We start from the raw sequence: 8,369 nt of genomic DNA on the forward strand, positions 1-8,369 counted from the left end.
GCTGCCCTGCCCTCGCGGAGGGCAGGGCAGAAAAATGTGGTGCTGCCAGGATTGAGTTGCGATGCACGCTGGTGCTGCCAGGAGAGAATTGGTGCGCCAGATTTGTGTGTGGTGCGCCAGATTTGTGCACCAACCCAAATGTTGCCCTGCCCTCGCGGAGGGCAGGGCAGTGTTTTCACTTTGATGTCCCAAGTTCGAACCATGGCCGAAACACACGCTACTTAATTTCCTTGGCTTTCTTGGCACCAAAGTAAGGCCTAGTTTCTTGCTTTCTCATGGCCCTTAAATATACCTTTCGTTCCTGCCTCAATTATGCGCCAAATATGGATTGCTATATATCGTTGGAAAGCTCTGAATGTCAGCTTTCCAACGCAACTGGAAGCACATCAATTGGACGTCTGTAGCTCAAGTTATAGCCCTTTGAAGTAGGCATGGTCATGCTGTGTGCGGCCAGATTTTAACTTTGCAAAAATTCTTGCTTCCAACCACACTTTGCATCACGATTCTGCCTTGCCCTTGGCAAGGGAAGGATCGTGTGCGTGCTGGCTGCTTCCTTCCTTGATTTGGTCATGGGCCACGCTTTTAAAAGCGTGGCCTAAGGCTCCAAAGTGTACCCCAACTTCAAAGTGTACCCCAAAGCTCTTTTTTTTCCTTTTTTTGTGCTTCTTTGCTTCTTTTTCTTCTTATTTCCTACAAGATTTATAAAATTAAAATATCAAGAAAATATATCATTTAAGTACAAAAAGCATTCAATATTTAAGCACAATTCATCAATTTCTTGTATGAAAAAGCATAGAAAATGGGTATATGATGACATGTCATCACCTCTAACTGGGGACTTTAGCAAAGCTGAGTCACAATCTAAAAAGGTTCACCCAGTCATATGTCTGTGGTATTTATGTATCCGGTGGTAATACTGGAAAACAAAGTGCTTAGGGCCACGGCCAAGACTCATAGAATAGCTGTGTTCAAGAATCAACATACTACACTAGGAGAATCAATAATACTATCTGAATTCTGAGTTCCTATGGATGCCAATCATTCTGAATTTCAAAGGATAAAGGGAGATGCCAAAACTGTTCAGAAACAAAAAGCTACCAGCCCCGCTCATCTAAATTAGAAACTGAGCTTCACTTGAAACTCTGAGATATTATTGCTTCTTGATTTCTCTTTATCCTCTTTTATTCATCTAGTTGCTTGGGGACAAGCAACAGTTTAAGTTTGGTGTTGTGATGAGCGGATATTTTATACGCTTTTTGGGGGTAATTTCATGTAGATTTTAGCATGTTTTAATTAGTTTTCAGTAGAATATTATTAGTTCTTAGGAAAAAATCATATTTCTGGACTTTACTATGATTTTGTATGTTTTTCTGTGATTTCAGGTATTTTCTGACTGAAATTGAGGGAGCTGAGCAAAAATCTGAGTTAGGCTGAAAAAGGACTGCTGATGCTGTTGGATTCTGACCTCCCTGCACTCGAAATGGATTTTCTGGAGCTACAGGAGTCCAATTGGCGCGCTCTCAACGGCGTTGGAAAGCAGACATCCAGGGCTTTCCAGCAATATATAATAGTCCATACTTTGCGCAAAGATAGACGACGTAACTTGGCGTTGAACGCCAAGTACATACTGCTGTCTGGAGTTAAACGCCAGAAACACGTCATGATCCAGAGTTGAACGCCCAAAACACGTTATAACTTGGAGTTCAACTCCAAGAAAAGCCTCAGCTCGTGGATAGCTTTAGTCTCAGCCCCAGCACACACCAAGTGGGCTCCAGAAGTGGATTTATGCACCAATTATCTTAGTTTACTCATTTTCTGTAAACCTAGGTTACTAATTTACTATTTAAACAACATTTAGAGACTTATTTTGTATCTCTTGACATTTTCAGATCTGAAATATATGCACTTTGACGGCATGAGTCTCTAAACTCCATTGTTGGGGTGAGGAGCTCTGCAGCGTCTCGATGAATTAATGCAATTGTTTCTATTTCACTCAAACGTGTGTATGGTCCGATCTAAGATGTTTATTCGCGCTTAATTATGAAGGAGGTGATGATCCGTGACACTCATCACATCCCTCAATCCATGAACGCGTGCCTGACAAACACCTCCGTTCTACATCAGACTGAATGAGCTTCTCTTAGATTCCTTAATCAGAATCTCCGCGGTATAAGCTAGAATTGATGGCGGCCACTCTTGAGAATCCAGAAGGTCTAAACCTTGTCTGTGGTATTCCGAGTAGGATTCAAGGATTGAATGCTATGACGCGCTTCAAACTCGCGATTGCTGGGCGTGATGACAAACGCAAAAGGATCAATGGATCCTATTCCAACATGACCGAGAACCAACAGCTGATTAGCTGTGCTGTGACAGAGCACCTGGACCATTTTCACTGAGAGGATGGGAGGTAGCCACTGACAATAGTGACACCCTACATACAGCTTGCCGTAGACGTGCTTTACAAACAATTGAGTTGAATATTACATTGCAGAAATTCAGAGGACAAAGCATCTCCAAAACTCCAACATATTTCTCATTACTGCACAACAAGTAACGATTTTATTCTCTTTTATTTTTCCAATCTAATAATTCCAACTGATAATTTTAATTAATATCCTGACTAAGAATAATAAAATAAACATAGCTTGCTTCAAACCAATAATCTCCGTGGGATCGACCCTTACTCACGTATGGTATTACTTGGACGACCCAGTGCACTTGCTGGTTAATTGTGCGAAGCTGTGTTAAATAGTCCATTAATATTGGCCACACAATTTCGTGCACCAGCATCTCACTTTATCCTTTGAAGTTTAGAATGATTGGCATCCATAGGAACTCAGAGTTCAGATAGTGTTATTGATTCTCCTAGTTAAGTATGTTGATTCTTGAACACAGCTACTTTTATGAGTCTTGGCCGTGGCCCTAAGCACTTTATTTTCCAGTATTACCACCGGATACATAAATTCCACAGACACATGACTGGGTGAACCTTTTCAGATTGTGACTCAGCTTTACTAAAGTCCCCAGTTAGAGATATTCAGAGCTCTTAAGCACACTCTTTTTGCTTTGGATCACGACTTTAACCACTCAGTCTCAAGCTTTTCACTTGGACCTGCATGCCACAAGCACATGGTTAGGGACAACTGGATTTAATTTCAAGAGCCAACAATTTTAACATTCATAAACAACAAGATCAAAAATATGCACTGTTCAAGCATTCATTCAGAAAACAAAAAGTATTGTCACCACATCAATATAATTAAACTAATTTCAAGGATGAATTTGAAACTCATGTACTTCTTGTTCTTTTGTATTAAAAACATTTTTCATTTAAGAAAGGTGAAGGATTCATGGAATTATTCATAGCCTTAAGACATAGTTACTAAATCGCCTGCTTCTTGAAGGACCAATGGTGTCTTTGAGCTCCTCTATCTCTCTTCCTTGCCTTTGTTGCTTTATCCCTAGTGATTTTGGTGCTCCTATCCTTAGTTGCTCCCAATAGTTGTGTGGAGGAAAATGTATCCCTTGAGGCATCTCAGGGATTTCTTGATGAGGGAATTCCTCATGCTCTTGTTGAGGTCCATGAGTGGGCTCTCTTGATGTGCAGTCAAATGCTCTACTACTGAACTATGGACCCTTGAAATGAATCTCTCCATCTCCCATGACATGGGGTTGGAATCTTTTATCTTCCCTTTCCTCTTTCTAGAGGTTTCTCTGGCCTTAGGTGCCATTAATAGTTATGGAAAAACAAAAAAACTATGTTTTTACCACACCAAACTTAGAATGTTGCTCACCCTCGAGCAAAAGAAGAAAGAATAGAAAAAGAAGAAGAAGAAGAAGAAGAAGATATGGAGGAGAGGGAGAGAGGTGTGTATTCGGCCAAGGGGGAGAAGAGAGGGTTGTGTTGTGTGAAAATGAAGAAGGATGGAGGGGTTTATAAAGTGGAGGGAGAGGGGTATGAGTTTGGTCATTTAGGGTAGGTTTGGGTGGGAAAGAGATTTTGAATTTGAAGGTAGGTGGGGTTTATGGGGAAGAGTGGATGGATGTGATTGGTGAAGGGGTAATGGGGAAGAGAGATTGAGGTGATTGGTGAAGGGTATAGTGTTATTGGATTGTGTGAAGAAGAGAGAAGTGGGGTAGGTGGGAATCTTGTGGGGTCCACAGATCCTGAGGTGATCCTGTGGGGTCCAAGATCCTGAGGTGTCAAGGATTTTTCATCCCTGCACCCATTAGGCGTGTAAAACACCCTCTGTATGCAATCCTGGCATTTAACGCCAGACTATTGCTTGTTTCTGGCGTTAAACGTCCAGATGTAGCATGTTTCTGTCGTTTAACGCCAGTCTGATGCTTGTTTCTGGCATTAAACGCCAGTTTGGTGCTTGTTTCTGGCGTTAAACGCCAGACAAATGCTTGTTTCTGGCGTTTAGACGCCAGACAGCTCTTCCTCCAGGGTGTGCTTTTTCTTCTGCTATTTTTTATTCTGTTTTTAATTTTTACAATTGTTTTGTGACTCCACATGATCATAAACCTAATAAAACATAAAAGAACAATAGAAATATAGATAAATAAAAATTGGGTTGCCTCCCAATAAGCACTTCTTTAATGTCAATAGCTTGACAGTGAGCTCTCATGGAGCCTCACAGATGTTCAGAGCATGGTGAGGGCCTCCTAACACCAAACTTAGAGTTTAGTTGTGGCCTCCCAACACCAAACTTAGAGTTTGATTGTGGGGGCTTTGTTTGACTCTGTATTGAAAGAAGCTTTTCATGCTTCCTCTCCATGGTTGCAGAGGAAGATCCTTGAGCTTTAAACACAAGGTAGTCCCCATTCAATTGAAGGACTAGCTCTCCTCTGTCAACATCAATCACAGCTCCTGTTGTGGCTAGGAAGGGTCTTCCAAAGATGATGCATTCATCCTCATCCTTTCCAGTGTCTAAGATTATGAAATCAGCAGGGATGTAAAGGCCTTTAACCTTCACTAACACGTCCTATACCAATCCATAAGCTTGTTTTATTGATTTTTCTGTCATCTCTAATGAGATTCTTGCAGTTTGTACCTCAAAGATCCCCAGTTTCTCCATTACAGAGAGTGGCATAAGATTTATACCTGACCCCAGGTATCACAGAGCCTTCTCAAAGGTCTTGGTGCCTATGGTACAAGGTATTAAGAATTTACCAAGATCTTGTTTCTTTTGAGGTAAAGTTTGCTGAACCCATGTATTTAGTTCACTAATGAGCAAGGGAGGTTTATCTTCCCAAGTCTCATTACCAAACAACTTGGTATTCAGCTTCATGATGGTTCCTAGATATTGAGCAACTTGCTCTTTAGTTACATCTTCATCCTCTTCAGAGGAAGAATAGTTCTCAGAGCTCATGAATGGCAGAAGGAAGTTTAATGGAATCTCTATGGTCTCTATATGAGCCTCAGATTCCTTTAGGTCCTCAATAGGGAACTCGTTTCTGTCTGGGAGACGTCCCATGAGGTCTTCCTTATTGGGATTCACGTCCTCCCCTTCCTCTTTGGGTTTGGCCATTTTGATTATATCAATGGCCTTACACTCTCTTTTTGGATTCTCTTCTGTATTGCTTGGGAGAGTACTAGGAGGAGTTTCAACGATTTTCTTACTCAGCTGACCCACTTGTGCCTCCAAATTTCTAATGGAGGACCTTGTTTCATTCATGAAACTTAAAGTGGCCTTAGATAGATCAGAGGCTATGTTTGCTAAGCTAGAGGGGCTCTGCTCAGAATTCTCTGTCTGTTGCTGAGAAGATGATGGAAAAGGCTTGCTATTGCTAAGCCTGTTTCTTCCACCATTATTAAAGCCTTGTTGGGGCTTTTGTTGATCCTCCCATGAGAAATTTGGATAATTTCTCCATGAGAGATTATAGGTGTTTCCATAGGCTTCACCTATGTAATTCACCTCTGCCATTGCAGTATTCTCAGGATCATAAGCTTCTTCTTCAGAAGATGCCTCTTTAGTACTGTTGGATGCATTTTGCAATCCATTCAGACTCTGAGAAATCATGTTAACTTGCTGAGTCAACATTTTGTTCTGAGCCAATATGGCATTTAGAGCATCAATTTCAAGAACTCCCTTCCTCTGAGGCATCCCATTACTCACAGTATTTCTCTCAGAGGTGTACATGAACTGGTTATTTGCAACCATGTCAATGAGTTCTTGAGCTTCTGCAGGTGTTTTCTTTAGGTGAATAGATCCACCTGTAGAATGGTCCAGTGACATCTTAAAGAACTCGATAGACCATCATAGAATATATCTAAAATGGTCCACTCTGAAAGCATGTCAGAAGGACACTTTTTGGTCTACTGCTTGTATCTTTCCCAAGCTTCAAAGAGGGATTCACCATCTTTTTGCCTGAAGGTCTGAACATCCACTCTAAGCTTGCTCAGCTTTTGAGGAGGAAAGAACTTGGCCAAGAAGGCCGTGACCAGCTTATCCCAAGAGTCCAGGCTATCTTTAGGTTGTGAGTCCAACCATGTTCTAGCTCTGTCTCTTACAGCAAAAGGGAAAAGCACGAGCCTGTAGACTTCAGGATCTACTCCATTAGTCTTAACAGTAACACAGATCTGCAAGAACTCAGTTAAAAACTGGTAGGGATCTTCTGATGGAAGTCCATGAAACTTGCAGTTCTGTTACATTAGAGCAACTAGTTGAGGTTTCAGCTCAAAATTGTTTGCTCCAATGGCAGGGATTGAGATGCTTCTTCCATAAAAATTGGAAGTAGGTGTAGTATAATCACCAAGCATCCTCCTTGCGCCTCCACCATTGTTGTTGGGTTCAGCCATGTCTCTCTCTTTTTCGAGATTCTTTGTAAGGTTTTCTCTAAATTGTTGTGCTTTAGCTTCTCTTAGCTTCTTCTTCAGAGTCCTTTCAGGTTCAAGATCTGCTTCAACAAGAATGTCCTTGTCCTTGCTCCTGCTCATATGAAAAAGAAGAGAACAGAAAAGGAAGAGGAATCCTCTATGTCACAGTATAGAGATTCCTTTATGTGAGTAGAAGAAGAAAAGAATAGAAGAAGGAGGAGAAAAATTCGAACATTAACTAAAAGAGAAGAAAAATATTTTTGTTTTTATTTTACTTTTAAGTTAGAATTCAAAAATTAAGAAAAGGAGTAAAATCAAAATTAAAATTTGAAACAATTAGTTAATTAAAAGAATTTTGAAAAAAGGGTGAGGAATTTTCGAAAATTAGAGAGAAGAAAGTAGTTAGGTGGTTTTGAAAAAGATAAGAAACAAACAAAAAGTCAATTAGTTAGTTGAAAAAGATTTGAAAATCAATTTTGAAAAGATAAGAAGTTAGAACAGATTTTGAAATTAACTTTTTGAAAAAGATATGATTGAAGTTTATTTTGAAAAAGATTTGATTTTTAAAATTAAAATTGATTACTTGACTAACAAGAAACTAAAAGATATGATTCTAGAATTTAAAGATTGAACCTTTCTTAACAAGAAAGTAACAAACTTCAATTTTTTTGAATCAATCACATTAATTGTTAGTGAAGTTTTTAAAGATTTGAAATAAAATTAAGAAAAAGATTTTGAAAAATAATTTTTAAAATTTTCGAAAACAAAGGAAAAAATGAAAAAGATTTGATTTTGAAAAAGATTTTGAAAAGATAAGATTTTTAAACTTGAAATCTTGACTTGACTAACAAGAAATAACTAATTTTAAAAATTTTTGACTAAGTCAACCCAAAGATTTCAAAAATTATGAGTAAAATAAGGAAAAGATATTTTTTATTTTTGAATTTTTAATGATGAGAGAGAAAAATACAAATATGACCCAAAACATGAAAATTTTGGATCAAAACAAATGATGCATGCAAGAACACTATGAATGTCAAGATGAACACCAAGAACACTTTGAAGATCATGATGAACATCAAGAACTTATTTTTGAAAAATTTTAAAGAAAGGAAAAACATGAAAGACACCAAACTTAGAAAATTTTCATGTTTAGACACTATGAATGCAAAAATGCATATGAAAAACAACAAAAGACACAAAACAAGAAAATATGAAGATCAAACAAGAAGACTTATCAAGAACAACTTGAAGATCATGAAGAACACCATGCATGAATTTTTTGAAAAAAATGCATAAATTTTAAAAACATGCAATTGACACCAAACTTAAAAATTGTCACTAGACTCAAACAAGAAACACAATATTTTTTATTTTTATGATTTTTGTTCATACCCTGACCGAGCTCCCCAACTCGGCAAGATCGCAGAAAGTCCGACCTCGCCCTAAGGCCCACGTCTAAAGGTCGGACCTCGGACCATGAAAGGAAGGCCCATCAAAAGGAACGCAGCCCAAAACCTAAAGGCCGAAAAGGCCTAGAAAAGGC

The 8,369-nt window shown here is 38.9% G+C and overlaps 1 non-coding gene across 1 annotated transcript; it reads left to right on the plus strand.

The window, feature by feature from the left end:
• The first annotated feature begins 6,295 nt into the window (after nt 1-6,295).
• LOC127744037 (small nucleolar RNA R71) lies at nt 6,296-6,403 on the plus strand. The gene has a single exon (XR_008005247.1). It is a non-coding gene; the product is annotated as a small nucleolar RNA R71 (small nucleolar RNA).
• Nucleotides 6,404-8,369: the final 1,966 nt, after the last annotated feature.

This window comes from Arachis duranensis, unplaced genomic scaffold (assembly GCF_000817695.3).
Source record: "Arachis duranensis cultivar V14167 unplaced genomic scaffold, aradu.V14167.gnm2.J7QH unplaced_Scaffold_23004, whole genome shotgun sequence".
Lineage (NCBI taxonomy): Eukaryota > Viridiplantae > Streptophyta > Magnoliopsida > Fabales > Fabaceae > Arachis > Arachis duranensis.